This window comes from Passer montanus, unplaced genomic scaffold, assembly GCF_014805655.1.
Source record: "Passer montanus isolate IOZ18808 unplaced genomic scaffold, ASM1480565v1 scaffold21, whole genome shotgun sequence".
Classification (NCBI taxonomy): domain Eukaryota; kingdom Metazoa; phylum Chordata; class Aves; order Passeriformes; family Passeridae; genus Passer; species Passer montanus.
The window spans coordinates 8,179,824-8,192,857 of record NW_024366703.1 but is presented as its reverse complement, the minus strand read 5'-3'; the positions used below and the strand labels follow the sequence as shown (position 1 = coordinate 8,192,857).

General features: G+C 43.2%; 1 long non-coding RNA gene across 1 annotated transcript in view; it reads right to left on the bottom strand.

Annotated features, from left to right (window-relative positions):
- Positions 1–9,611, bottom strand: part of LOC120502175 — a 32,822-nt gene extending 23,211 nt beyond the window's left edge. Inside the window, exon 1 of the long non-coding RNA XR_005627471.1 lies at positions 9,472–9,611. This is a non-coding gene — a long non-coding RNA (uncharacterized LOC120502175). The remainder of the gene's footprint in view (positions 1–9,471) is intronic.
- Positions 9,612–13,034: the final 3,423 nt, after the last annotated feature.

Genomic DNA, 13,034 nt, shown 5'->3' with positions numbered 1-13,034 from the left:
AGATGGGAAATATTGACAGTAGTTGCAGTTGTGGAGAACAGGTTTTGCATTTGTTGCCATTGGTGTTTGTGAGGATTATGCTCAAGTAATTGCCTAGGAGACTTAACTGAGGGTCATTTCATCATGAGAATGCTCAGAAAAATGAGGTAGGTTAGCAAGGGGGATGGAAGCAGCACACATAAATTAGGGCTCCTTACATTCCCAAATGGGTATCATTGTCCTGGACGTTTTAAAGCCCTGCTGCTCATTCCTCTAACATAAGGCCACTTTATGTCCGAAAGAGTTCACATGAGTTTGGAGGTTAATTTATTCCAATAGTTGATAACCTGTACCTTGCATGAGGAGTTTTCTTCTGCAGACAAACTGTGTCCCAGCCATTTATTACTATAGAACCTTTAAAGTTTCCAGGCTCCAGACACAATAGAAAGGTATTTATATATGCCTTCAAACAAGAGGAGACTTCAGAGATTGTGATATCCAAATCAAACACTTGCATCAATAACCCCTCTTCAGAGTCAGGCTTCTGAACACCTCTGATTTTGGCAATGGATTAACTCCAGAGCGAATAGAAACTTGAACCTACCACTCCTATCCCAGCTCAGCTGGTAGTCAAATCATTTGCCCATCTGTGATCTGCACTAGCTGAATCAATCAGCTCACATGAAAGGCAAATGATCTCTTAAGCTTCTCATAATAGAATCATTTCTCTTTCTCACCTTAGGTAAATAACTTCTTGGAAACCATCCTAAATCAGCAAGACTTAGCAGCATCTGATATAATAAGTTAATACTTCCTGCTCAGGAATTCAGAAAAATAAAAAGAAAGAAAGAAAAACAACAAAGTGGCTTTCAAACGTAATGGGACCAAGCTGATAGGTCCAGTGATGGTGGATTGTACTTATGGATATATCAAATACTGCAGAGGGTTGTAAGTCCAATAAAAATTGTTGTTCTGCATCTGTACTGTTTCTTCATTTAACTATGCATCAGTTCTACTGAAAAAGCTTGTCCTTACTCACATGCACATTTACCTGTTCCTGCTATTAAACTAGTGGCATCCACATCACCTGAATGATGACCAGCCAAGCTTGCAAATACACCAGTCCTGGGAAAAGGAATGACTGTTTTAACAGGAAGCCATGAGAGGCCAGAATCATTTAGGTTGGAAAGACCTTTAAGATCAAATCCAGCTGTAAAATTAACACAGTCCAGACCACCACCAAATCACATCTTCCAAATATCTCAAAGCTGGTGAGCCACTTTCCTTGGCAAACTTTTCCAGTGCTCCATACCCTTTCTGTGAAGAAACTTTTCCTAATATCCAATCTAGGCTTCACCTCTGGGACGTAAGGCTGCTTCTTCTCACCCTATCATTTATACGTAGTACCGGAGGAGAAGCCTCAAATGACACAGGAAATACATTTTCTGAAATAGCCCATTAAGGAGAGGGGTAAACAGCACTTAAAGCAAAGCTATAATACTCCAGCTTTAGTTTATCAGCGTTGGTATTGGATCCCAATAATGAGCAGAGATGTTTCACTGCAGCTTGAAGCCAACTGTGAAAGAAAAATCAGTTTCTGGTTTAGATTATAAAGGTTCCCATTGTGATTTTACTTACTTGATGTCTAACATTGGAATTTTTCCCTACTTCAAATGATGTTATAAGAAATAAGAACACAGAAAAAAGGGAAGCTATAAACAAATATATTTGGGGGAATAACAATAGAAAAAAGGAGGGGGTGCTTCACTTCATGGCAGCAGTGCTTGCTCAGAAAACAAAAATGTCAGGTCCTATTCCAGATCTCTTGCTCAAGAAAAAGTGGGAAGAAGAGAATTAGCCAGAGAGAAGCAAGTGGATGAGTCTTTTCTGGGTAAATAGCAGAAGTATCCCCTTCTCTGAAGGATATTGGCTACTGAAAACAGTGAAATATGAAACAGAGTCTAGGTCCTTTCTGATGGTGATGAGTCTTTGTTTTAAAGGCTGAGGTAAATAGTGGGAATTTAGATTTTATTCCAATAAGGAGAAACTGTTAAGGACTGAAAGGTTGAAAGCAATGCAGATGAAAGTGATCATAAGACAGCAGAGAAAGGGAAAGATTCCAGGAGAATGAGGACAGTGGACTTAAAAAAAAAAAAAAAGGTGTCAGACTTGAACACATTCAGAACTGTGAGGGATGGTCTCTTGGGAAGATAATCTAAGGTAGGGAGGAATGCAGAGGATCTGGTAGTGCTGAAAGGGACTGTACAAAAAGCACAATAGCAGCCTATCCTGGTACAGAGCAAAGCTAGTGAACATAGCTTGAAACCAATATGGTTACTTTAGGAGCACTTTAAAGGCTGAACAATCAAAAAGCAACTGTACAGAAAGTGGGAACAAGGACAAGCATCTCAAAGTATAAAGGACTAGCATAAGCAAGCAGGGATAAATCAGAAAGGCTAAGGCACAAGTTGAATTACAACTAACAAGGACATAAAGGCAACAAAGGAGGCTCTATAAATACATTAGAAGAAGAGAGGAAAGGAAAGCATAAGCCCATCAGTTAATGGAGATGAACAAATCTGATGATGCTGAGAGTGCAATGTTATCTCTGCAACAGCCTGCAGAAAAACAGGTGACTTGTGACCCAACACTTAACACAATCATAATAAGAGAGGTGGACAGAATACGGAACAAGTTGCAAACTGCTTAAACAAGTTAGAGCTTGCTAGCCCAGGGATATTAATACATAGTAAATTCAGGTGTGAATTTACCCCTGTGACTCAGCACCAACCACCAGTGCTGCACATCTGTATCCACAGAATAAGTGGGCAGATGTACTGTTCCAGAAGCTTGTTGGTGTCTGACCTTGGCAAGGAGGTGGGGATAATGAAGCACCCAGAATATTTCTGGAGATAAGAAAAAGTACATTTTCTCAAAGACAAATTTCAACATTTTGAAGACTTTTTTTTTAACAATTCCTTGAATCTGCTCATCAGAGAAGTGTGAAAAGGGCCCCACAGTTACCAGTTCAGTGCAATTGGGTAATTCCAGCTTTGCTCTGCCATTTTCCATGGAGGCCAGCCTTCAAAAAATATAGAAACATTTCCTATAGTCAGAAACACAACTCCTCGGTGCTATCAGATGTGCCACCCAGCAGTTCTGCTGCTAAGTCAAGGTACAGACAACCTCTTACACTCCATGTTGGAATCTCTCCTGGCTGGCCAGGATGTCTCCCTGCCTACCATCCTCCATATGGCACAGACCAGATGAAGTGTGTGCTCTCAGGACTCCAAGTTTTAACTGTCCTCTATTAATAACACAGATTCTTCTTTCTACAACACAAAGTGACTCCACAGCATTTTCTGGTAAGGGAAATTATAGCTTGGCATCTGTTCTTTTCACTGCCGGAACCAGATTGCTCATCTTATTATATCTTACAAAATTGCTCAAGACCTGTAAGGAGAAAATGGATTTTCAATATGGCTTTTTTTTTTTTTAATAGGCATGCTTAAGATCATGAAAAGCACCATGCCACTTCCAAACACACCACAGAGCTTTTTCAAGGACAGACATCATAAGGGCATTAGGAAATAAAACTGAGGAGCTTCAAAACTTAACATCCCAACACTGATCCCAAGATCATCTGTTTGATTAAAAAGCTCTGTGCAGTGCTGTCACATTTCAGCTCAGCTGGGAGCAAGCATACCACTTAACCCTGGCTGGTGAGTGAGCACAGCAGAAAACATCTCAGGACCTAAAAAAAAGGACATTTTCCTCTCTCCTGCAATCTCTTAATTTACAGGTGAATCAAATTCTCACAACTGGAATTTCTAACTGAGACACAAAGGAACTGTTAAGAACATGACACAATGGCACAGGTTCAAAAGAGGAGGCACCTGGCAGTCAGGATTTACATTCCTATTCACTATCACCCATGTTAGGGGACAGAAGGACCACACAGCCAGGAAGAGCTGTGTATCTGCATTCAGCTGTGCTCTCTGCTGAATAGAGGTTACATTAAATCAATAGGTAAAATAATTCTTGCCTTTCATCCTGCTGCCACACCTTGCCAGCATGATAAAGTTGTCAACCACCTGCTGGGTTACACATGGCTTTCCTAAGCCTCACATGAATCCACAACAGAAATAAAACTCCAAGAAATCAGGATCTGTGGAAAACAGCATACCTTTGCAGGTAATGTGTCTTCTACCAAAATCTCCTCAGAACAAGTGAATGTCTCCATTCCAAGAAGTCATTTAAATTCCTTTATAGGCCAGTCCAGCTGTTGAGTTTGCCAAATGTCATCCAGAGAAAAGGGACTATTAATAAATAGCCATTATCCATGTGGTACTCACACCATTTGCTTGTATGTTAGGTACTATTGCCCCTGCACCACAAAACTACACAGCTTGAAGGCTCAGCCCACAGCTGGCTGTGTCTCAGAAGCATTTCCAAGAGGCAGCACCCACAGACAGACCTCAAAGCAGTAGACAAGTTCAGAATAGAGTCCAGCTCCAGCATGAAAGATCAGCCTTTGGTGGCTGCTGAGAACACCAGAACACAAAAGCCAGGAAAAGAAAAATAGTTTGACTTCCAAGTCAGACTGTCCCACATGTCTTAGGCTGACACTTCTGATTTAGCCTCTTTACATGTCCTCTTCCATATCCCTGCTCAGTTAGGCCTTAGCAGAATTAAGAAAGGAAGCCACAAATATGGTATAAGCTTCTAAAAGAAAATATGAACTCCAAAATTGCCACATTTACGTTATTGAGGAAATGATTGCTATAAAATTGCCTTGAGAGACTGTCTCTGTCACCACCCTGGAGTCCCAGTTCAGCTGGTACATTCAGCTCAGGGACACCCATGACTAATAATACTGCTGCAGCCTGGTTGTTGGTCAGCAGCTGAGCACGGGGAGATTTTCCTCCCTCTTCTCTAGCATCACAGAAGCAGCACACAAGATAATTCCCCTTCCAGGAGAAGGAGCTGGAACCATCTCAGTAAAGCAGAGGGGTCAGGGTGAGCAGCACAGCATCTTGGAGAGATGCAGTCTCTATTCCACAGGTGCACTGTGCAGCTCAGCCAGGTAATGTAGCTGTGCTGGCTTGACACAGAAATCATGCATTAGCATTTTCATTCTAAAACTCACCAGCATGGCACACAGCTCAGTTCAGTAGCAGAACTGCTATTCTAAGGGCATTCATTAAGTGCAAGTGGCCAAAGGAAACAGACACAGCACAGTGGCCGTTCCCCAAGTGTTTTCAGAAGACAATTATTTTCCTAATCTTCTGGCATTTTTTATTAACAAATCACTCCTTCACCAGTTTCATCTCCCTCCAAGTTTTCACTACCTAAAAGCTTCACTACTGCTTCTCTCAAAGGACTCCCAAGATCTGCACTAGTGCAATCTTCACATGTGCAATCACAACCCTTCCCATACATGCAGAAATCCTGCATTGCACTGAGAAAGATAAGGATACAGTCTGAAGAAACCTCCTTTCAGCATAAAGTTTGTGCTCTTTACACCAATGATTTTAAGATGAGTCTGAACTATTGACAGAGGATCAGTGGTTCCACTCCACTGCCATTCCGTTCTGGTAATTTACAATTGGGTAATATGGAACAGCACTAAATAATGTAAACATCAAAATAATGAAAGATGAAACATAAGGGGGTTATAGGAGCTGCAGCTTCAAGTGGTAAGTGCCAAGGTTGTTTTGGGCAATTTAAAATCAGTAAATGCACTCTGCATGCCAAGGGAACAGACACCTGTAAGCAGTTTGAGAAAAGAAGCCATTGAAAATGAGATAAGAGACAGGCTATGACTGAGCTGAGTTCAAGAACATAAAAAACACTGGGACCAATTCCAACCAAGGCTCAGTCTGTGCAACCCCACCCAAGGTTAGAGGGACTGATGACTCTCACAGTTTGCCAGACCCGAAGACTCTGAAAAGAAATCATGAAATCCAGAGATCACCTCTGTCAAATGAGGAATTGCTCATTGAATGCCCTGAGAACTCCACCATTTAAACCTTAAAAAAGGGGGGAAATTACCACCACCTACAGTCATTAAAACTGTTTTTAAAAGTTAAATTTTGATTGCAGAAATGTAATCTGGAAACAGTCTATGAATCTGAATTATGGTGAGTCATGCATATTTTATTTCCCTCTTCAAATGTAAATGAATGCCTAATGTATTTAAAGTTTCATCTATTGCCAGGTTGTTTTACCAGCAGATGTACAAAGGGAAAGAGATGACAAGGAAGCTAGAAACAAGACAGTTTTCCCAGTACTTGAAATCCTGAGTGTAGCAGCACAGTAGATATAGCCATGGTCCACATGTCCTAAATGGTGCAGAAAAAGACAAAGGAAAGAGTGAACAGTCAAGGAGAATGGGAAGGGGAAAAAAAATCTTCATTGTTACTGGGATGAAATGGGTTAGGTAGAAGTCACAGCTGTGTGTCTTGCTGTGTCTACTCAGAACCACCTTGATGTTCTGTCAATGAACCAGCAGGTTCTGGTCTCTAGAGTATCTAAGCAATCCTGAAGTTTCCTCCAATGCACAGGAAGTCATTTCCAGGAAACAACAATACCAAAATACAGCCATCATGCCCTCCCTCTTTGCCTGACCATGTATGTGATTTCTGTGTGGGACATTTGGGAAGTTAGGCAGCACAGGAAACTTGGAAGGTGGAAAACACATGGGGAAGGGAAAAGGATGTTTTCAAAACTTGCCATCTGGTTTGCCTCACCAGATAGCCCAGACCCATGGAATGTGTTGTAAAAACCATCTGTCTATTTGTGCTCTGGAGAAGCCCCAAGGAGCCTGCAGAGAGGGCAAGGTGGCCCAGACCAGCCTACAGATGTAGAAGAGACAATGAATTGCCATAGCTTTGAAAGAATAGCCAGGTCTCTGAAAAATATCCTATCCAAGAGACAGAAACAACTCAACGCCCTGCAGGGAAAGCAAAAAGCAAGTTTTGGTTTTGCAGCCTCTGAGCCCCCCACCCATTCTGTCTCCTACAGCATCAAAGCTTTATCAAGACCAAGAGGTCTGGAAAATGACCAAATTGTGGAAAGTGAATTAGTATTTCCAGTAACATATTCCTTTCACCTAGTTTATTCCTAATGACTAGAAGCTGCTGCTCACAGAACAGTAGGCATGAGAGATGGAAGGAGACCAAAGGACCAATTAGGTCATTAATCCATCAAATTGACAGAAGATTAGTTCCTTGAGTATATTTCTTATTATTTCATTCAGTTTATTTTAAAAAGCCCCAGCAATGGAGAGTTTATTCATTCCCTTAAGGAAATCACCCACAGCTTGTTAAATATCTCACATCAGGAAAATTTTTATTCTTTCCAGCTTACAGTTTCCCTTTTTCTTAATTTTATGTTGCTGCTCTCAGCAACCTTTTGTAGGCCATTCCCCAGCTCACAATCAGCAAGTGCACACACATCCTTCCTCATCCTCTAGCCACATGAACTATATTGAGTAATTTCATCCTTTTCAAATGCATTTTTTTCCAGTCCTTTAGTTTCAGAAAAAAGTGGTAGCTTCCTTTGGGATATTTCCTCCCTGAACTTCCCTTCCACCTGTCTCTCTATGTTCTACTGTCCCACTGGATTTGAAAAAAAAAAGGCTACATTTATCTGCTGAAAGTAGTAAGACAAAGAGACACAGATGATTATGGACTAATATCAAGTGCACCAGAGGGGAAAGAGAACACAGACAATTTTCTTCTTTCATGAGACAATGGGATGGAAGTTTGGCTGTTCAGTCCTCTCTCAGTAAGAGGTGTTATGCAAATACACATTTACCTGCCTAGCAGAAGGATCACACCAACCTCTGGTACAGAGTAAAAAGGCAAGCACGAACACAAAAAACACTCCCAGGCAAGCACATTCCCTGCTGACACCATTACATCCAGCCATGGCAGAGATTTGGATCTCAAAGCACCACTCCTCTCTCTAGGTCAAGTCTCAACCTCCCCATGGGCTGCAAAGGAGAGCAGCTGCAGTAATTGCTTGGGGGACAGCTGACTGTAGTCAAGGTCAAGGCTGCCCTTTGCTAGATGCCAAAAATCTCAGCTGAAGACTGCCTACACACTGGAGAAACCAAAAGGGACAGAATCCCCTCCAGTCTGAGAGCTGGAAATCAGAGGGGTCACACACCACAGAGCTCCAAAATGGAACAAACTGTTCTAACAAGATGTTTTTGATTAAACAGAAAATAAAGATTAATTTCTTAGTGCAGTATCTAACGGAGTTGCTGCCTGTAATTACAGGCAGAGGAGTGCCACAGGCAGCACAGCCTCTGGGTATCCCCAAGCAGAGATTCCCAGGGGACAGTTCTTCTCAAGGTAATTGCCTATGGACTTTCTCAAGCAGAAGTACTGCAAAACACACTACACAGTAGTCCAGCCCCACTGAAGGAAGAAAATTGGGCAGATTTCTGTCTGAAGGCCAGGGTAGCACAGCCACATGAGCAAATCCCTGCAGCCCCACTGACTTAAGAGGGAGTGACATCCACCAGCCAGAGCACACCTGCACAAGGATGAGCTCTTGTCTCTGCCTGTCCACTACAGGCCACTTTGTTTAACTGGAAGGGAAAGAAAATAGATGCTTTAATGGGACTGGAGAACCACAGACTGCTAGGAGAGTCCAGAGGTGGTTCAGCTTCAGGCAGTGTCTGAGCTTTCAACAGATAAACAACATTTCCTGCTCCTACTTGAGAACAGGAGCTGAGGATCATAAGCAACAGAAAACTGCTCCTGACAACCCCAGCTCTGTCTCCTCCTCACACGAGTGGAGGAGTCTCATTAATGCATTTTTACTCCACACCATCATAATCTCTCTTGACTTTCAATGGCTTTGAGCTGCAACCACACACCTTGAAGAGCCTGATAAACTCAACTTTAAACTGATTATTGAAATATCCAAGCTGTTCATGCAATGAGTGCCAGCTGAAGCTACACTCTCTTCACTGCTTAATCTTCACTTACAGTGACAGAATTCATTTGTTCTTTCCCACTGCACTCCTTATATCCAATTGTGCATTCCCAAACCCTCACACATACAGTTCTTCCCACCTCCAATGGGCACACTGCTTACAGGATTTCTGGAAATAGCTCATTTAAGGGAGAGCTTATTTGTTTCAAGCAATGAACAAAAAAGAAAAAGCAAAAGGAACAACTCAATTACTGTTTAGTTGAGGACAAAACCAGAACAGCTTTGATAACTTTATGTGCAGCAGCAGCAGAACTTCATATTTAATTATTTTCCACTTCCCCTTCTGAATTCCTGAGCAATATTAAGTAGCATCAGCTCTCCACACTGCCAGAAGCAATTGTATTTAGAAGTAAGATGTCCCAACCTAACTTGAAGAAGAAGCTATAAACACCAACATGCAGCTATCCCACCCCGCAAGGGGAATGGAGCTCTTTCACCACCCTGCCACCACTTATGGATTCAAGCAATGCATGGACTTACCCGACCCTTAAGGCCTCATCTGAGTGTGAAATCCCCGCACTTCTGCCACAAGTCCTTCCTCTAAGTTGCCTCCAGCTTCTTTCATTCTCCTCCAGACCAAGAGAGACAGGGAAGAGGAACTCGGAGTTCTCACTCCAGAAGCATCCTCCACATTGCTAACCTCTTGCTCCTCCTACCCATTGCAAATTTGAAGGTTCTTTTCCTCTGCAGCTGTTCCCACTCTCTCCTGAGGGCCACAGAAGCAAGGGCAGACAGCTGCAGCTTTCTGCAGAAAAGGTCACTTGCTGATTGTTTGCCAGGTGAGGGACAGTGTCCATCCCCTGAGGAAGGCAGATATCATCTCCTCTGTGTAACATTTGCACAGTGCTTTGGAACACTGCTATGCAAATGTACAGCAATCAGGGATGTTGTTCAAATCCTGCAAACCCATCCAAAGCCAAGAGGGCAATACATTCAAGTATCTAGATCTGTGTACTTAACAATCAGAAATTAAGTACAGGGCCTGTAAGCAAGTCCAGGTTTACTCAAATCTATGGCCAACACTTCACCACAGTTTTGCTGAAAAGCAAAATTCTCTCCAAAGAGAACAAAATTCAACCCATTTGAAGAGGTCATGTGACACTGCATTTATCATTGCCATGGCCAGAAAATTATCCAGCCCATCAAACAGCATGTGCAGTCTTTGCAGGTGGGTCAGTGGAAGCCTGAGGCACAGACCAGCAGGTACAGTAGAGGTCAAACAGCACTGTGGTGTGGGCACTGAGGCCAGCAGAAACTGTGAGCACACATGGATTTTAGGACACCACTTGGAAACGTGTCATTTTCTACTTCTCTTCCACTGAAGCCATGGGAATACTAACACTGCAACACTCCCCCACCTTCCCCAGCCCAATTAAGTCCCAGATAAAAGATTTGGCAGTGGTGATTTACCCAACTGCAGTGCAATCAGATGTTTAGAAACACCATGAGTCCTGAATTCCAACTACTGAGTCTTCTTATGTTTTTGCCTGACAGATCAAAAAGCTTTTTGCACATTTTCTGTTATGTAACATGATCCACTGGCCTAAGACTTTTGCCTTTATTAATAAAATACCCTGCAACAATACCCTGAAAGTCACAGGTAAAAAGTGCTGGCACTCCACAGGGCAATAGATGTGAAATACTCCACTACTTTTGTCCAGGGCTTTCCACGCAGCTCCGTGTTTAATGAGTCCATCACCAGGTTTAATGACCTGCCAGAGCTTTAGAAACACTCTTCCCTCCTCATCAATGATTCACATGCAGTCTTAAAGCTGCGCACAGATTAAAGAGGCTGCTGCTCTCCCACCTCGCTTCAACCCAAAGTGGTTTTAAATATTTCATCTCACCACAGAACTCTTCTGTACACATCCCAAAGGTGCTCTGAGAATCTCTCACCAGGAGTTCAGCATTACCTGGCAGAGAGCCTGCTGGCACCACAAGAAAGCCGTCACTGCCAGGCATGCCCACATCCTATATTTACTTTCTTCAATGAGTCCTGCATGACCCCAGCTGCCAAGAGTGGGAATAGGATTTTCTGAGGTGGTTGATGCTTTTTACAGAGAAACAGATGGAAGGCCTGATTGCAGGGACAGAATGAAGAAGTACTTGATCTGTAATTACTGGGGTCAGCAGGAATTTTCCTTTGACTTCAAGGGAAATGGAGTCATGACCCTCTTCTTCTCAGCTCTGAGGGGATTCAGAGGGTATCCAGAAACATGGGCTGGATCTTGCACTTCCCAGGAGAGCATGTCAAGGATTAGCAGTCTAATAGGATAGCCATTACACTCTGTAGCTCTCACTGTGTAGCAACCCCGATGTGAGAAGTCTCATGGTCCAGGCTGCCATAGAGACTTCCCCCTCCCTCCACACACAAAGCAAGATTCTGCCCTGTGGTGCAGTCCTCATAACCACTCTTTTGGTCCCAGGGAAAGCAGAGCCAAGTAGCACAGGGAAGAAGGTGAAAAGACCTTGAGCCATCCTCCAGCTTTGCCACCAATGGCAGGATTTTGCTGATACCACTCCAAGCCACCACTTTGCCTTCTCACAGCTGGGAATGATGCCAGCACATCTCACATTCTAAGCCTCTGTCAGCTTTAGTAGTCCATGGCTAGCAGCCACAGTCTCCACATACCTGTGGAGACATTAAGGAAAGGTTCCTCAGAAGATCACCCTGGGGTCCTCTTGAAAATTCCTGACCTTTGGATTTTCATTTAAATCAACTTTAGAACCTCCAGAACCTCCATGGCACAGAAGAGTCTGCCCCCCACAGAAAAAGCTCCCTTTGCAGCATCTGTCCATGGTCAGGAATGTGGATGAGGAACCAGATGATTCCCCTACACTGCCAGGGACAGTACAGCAGGTAATACTTGGTCACATCATTTCTTTGGCCTCATTTCTTCTCTCACCCCATAACGGAAAATGGGGGAAAAATCCTTCAAAAGATGATGGGAGTCACATCAGTCCACAGCAGGTGTGGCCAAACCATGAAAAATGTTGTTTGTTGGCACACTCAGAATATGAAGCCTTGTCTTCTGTGTAATTCAGCCTTTCCTGTGTAAGGAAAGAGTGATGACCTCTGCAGGCCTGCAAAGGGTAGACCTGACTGAGAGAGAATACAAAGATCTCTTTACTTAGTGCAAAGCCAAACAAAAGTGAGCAATAAAGCACTGCAGAAAACAAGCAGGTAAGTACTTGTGTTTTATCTTCAGTCAATACCTTTTCAGCATGGCTGATCTCTGAAATCTGATTTCATGTAGTTCTGCAAACCCATACCCCCTGGGAAGCTTGCCTTGCTCTAGCCAAGCATTAGCTCTCACTTCATTTGTCCACACAATCTCTACACAGCTGTCATCTTGACATCCAAGCAAGCTTAAACAAAAACAATCTCTCCATAAAGCACACCTCTCTTCCCAAATAGCTGTTGCTCTCAGGTGTCCCTTTCCATGAAATCCATCACCAAACCACTTTGCCTTCCTCAGCAAAGGGAGGGCATTTAGAGAAGAAAGCTCTGTAGTACATCACAGTCTCAATTTACTGTGGCTCATTGCCTCTTTCCTGCTCCCTCTAATCCTTCCTGGAGGTGAGAGGGCCATGGCATGGGTTCTTGGCCACAGTCACTGCAGCAGCCACAGAAGGATTCATTGTACATCCTCACTGTACAACAAAGCCGTCAAGAAAAGGATGTGGCAAGAGAGAGCATTCAGTTAAAGGGCTGTGTGATGAACAACTGGACCTTGAGGTGGATGAAGGAACCAGATGATAAGGCAAGGAAATATCCACTGCCGTAATGTAAATTCACTTCCTCCTTCTTTCATATCCCTTCTTGTCTAATGACTCAGGGCTTTCAATGAAAGGAACTGATCAGTGCAGTCCAACCCACGCCCAGGAACCACTGTGGTTCCCCATCACCCCCCGTCAGCTCCAGCTGTCTTATTCTGCTCAGCACAGGGTGAATTTCCATGTTTCTGCACAACCCCTGTCCAGAAATCCTTGCATTTTAACCACGGCACCAAAGCATCACACCAAAGGAAAGGATGCAGGTG